The following is a 2421-nucleotide window of genomic DNA, read 5'->3' as shown; positions in this document are numbered from 1 at the left end:
GCATCCTGCAAATTGTATTTTTCCGAAAAAGAATTTGGGGAAAAGTTCAAGGTACACATATAGATATATATATTTTTTTAGTTTTAGTTTTATTTTTTTTTTATTTTTTCTCCCCATGGTTTCAATTTGTGGTGATATTTTCCGGGTGGGTTTGGCGTCAGAGCCCAGTAGAGGAGGCATTAAATCCCCCACCGTTTTCTCATCAATCAAGTGTTTGGGCCCTGCCAAGGAGGCACATGTTAACGGATTTCACAGTAAACCTCACTCAATATTGCTTCACACATAGGGTGTGTGTGTGTGTGTGTGTGTGTGTAGGGGGGGGTGCTCCCTCTGGAATTTTGAAAAACATCATTTTACATCATTTTAAACCGTCTCCCAGAGAATGTTGAGCAAACAGAAACAAATGATGCAGCATCCGAGTCATTCGTAAATGTAAAATTTCAATGCTGCACGCTCATCTCAGTGCCGGATTTGAAATTGTCATCTGTCCACAGCTACAATCTCTGCAGGAAAGTACGTGGCGAAGCAATAAACCTTGTAACTCGAGGTACTATAGGATTTTGGTTGGCTTGATAGACCTGTGACTTTAAAGGCGGCGGCTTCGGATTTCCTTCGCAAGCCCTTCCCTTATGTTTCGGACAGCACACACACACACACACACAAAATGCTTAAGACCCTCTCCTCCCATGGGAGATAAGAGCAGCGGAGAGGTCCCCAGTTTCCAGAATGGTCTGTAATCCTCCGTCTAAGAATGTCAGTGGATTGAAATGATTAGAGTGTGGAATTCACTCAACTGGCTGAGAGAGAAAACGGTGGGAGAGGAATACAGAGGAGGAGAGGGGGGTGATTAGCAATGAAAAGAGGCTTATGAAAGAAGTGAGAAAAATGCTTCCCTCCTCCCTCCGCGTGAAGGCCAGAGGTTAACCAACATGCCGTGGAGAAATCATCAACATCCGCCTAATTGTGCCTCGTCCCTCACGCACGTCTCCTCTCACTCATTCCTCCCCTCTCGGTGATCGATTCCGTTTTATTGTGTGGCGGTTTGCATAGTGAGAGCGCAGCGCTCCAAGGTTCTCCTCTATACAGAGGATTGCATGAGTCACGACTCTCCAGTTCATCCTCAAATGAGCCCCCGTGCTTGAAGTACCTGAGTTTCTTGTTTCCCCAAAGAATGCTTCAGTCCATGCATTCGTTCATCCTGCTTGCCATATCTAGTGCACTTCCTCTTGTCTTTTATCTCTTCCCTCTGAGTCAAATGGGCCAAGGTCAAGAGTTTAAGACACTGATTATCTCAAATAAGTGATTCCACTTTGGAGAGAAGCTCAGACTCGCTTTGGGAGGGGACAACAATCTCGCTAACGCAACCACGATGAAGGGGTCAAGTATTTGCATTTACATCATTGAATTTACACCCTCGTCCAGAGCAACTTGCAGCGAATGCGACAGCAGAAAACGCTTTAGCTCAAATGAAGGACGCACTCATCAGGTTTAGGGATTCCAGCTGCAATTTTTTAAACAGTTTGATCAGCTTACCTCCTGTCTGTCCATCGACTGGGGTGGTGCAATTTGCCTGCACTCTCCATGAACAGCGGCACTTCCAGTATCACCAAAAAAAGACATGCAATGCAAGACACAGCAAACACTGAATAGCTGCATTCTTGGACATCATGTTGGGAGGCATTTTAACCATTTTCATTACTTAAAGATTAAGTTTAAACATAAAACCACTCGTTTAAGGTTGGGGAATAGTTATGTTTAGCCATAAAAACCACTTGATTATGATAATGTAATTCTGTGTTCACAAAAAATTAACACTGCTGTCACTTTGCACTGGACTCAAACTTGTGCCACTTGGGTGACAGTCAGTTGTTGGGCCCATCTGCCACCACGCCTTCCTCCTCCTGCAGCCTTGAAACAGGGAGTACAAACAGCCTTGTGATATGCTACAAATAAACTAAATTCACGTCAAAAACGCATTTTTCTCCAAACACAATTGAGAATGTCATTTAGTTGTATAAGAACATGATTCTCAGGAGAAGGGGCTCTGTTGCAAACTTGAGTTTGTTGATATTTTAGGTTTGCTTTCCAGAACGCGACTATACTTGAAAAGCGGCTAAAACAAATTTTCTCTCAGACCATGGGCAGATTACTACATACTTGATGCATATTTGTGCTACTTTCTACTGCTCCAAGGGGGTCTGAAGATCACTCGGCTTCCCATGCAGGGTGTTAGCCCCACTCACTCATCTGGTGACCTGTAGCAACTTTTTGAGCCATTTTCTTCAAAAAGATTTGGCAAAGCTAAAGCCGAGAGGCAGAGAGAACGAAACAGGCCAGAGAAAGAAGAGGGGAACGAACAAACACGATGGTGGTTAAGGAACCTGTAAGCAACTGTGACAAGTTAAATTGGGACATGAGGTT

The sequence above is a fragment of the Myripristis murdjan genome, chromosome 19 (assembly GCF_902150065.1).
Source record: "Myripristis murdjan chromosome 19, fMyrMur1.1, whole genome shotgun sequence".
Classification (NCBI taxonomy): Eukaryota; Metazoa; Chordata; class Actinopteri; order Holocentriformes; family Holocentridae; genus Myripristis; species Myripristis murdjan.
The sequence above is the reverse complement of the archived record's forward strand: the minus strand, read 5'-3'. Positions refer to the sequence as shown.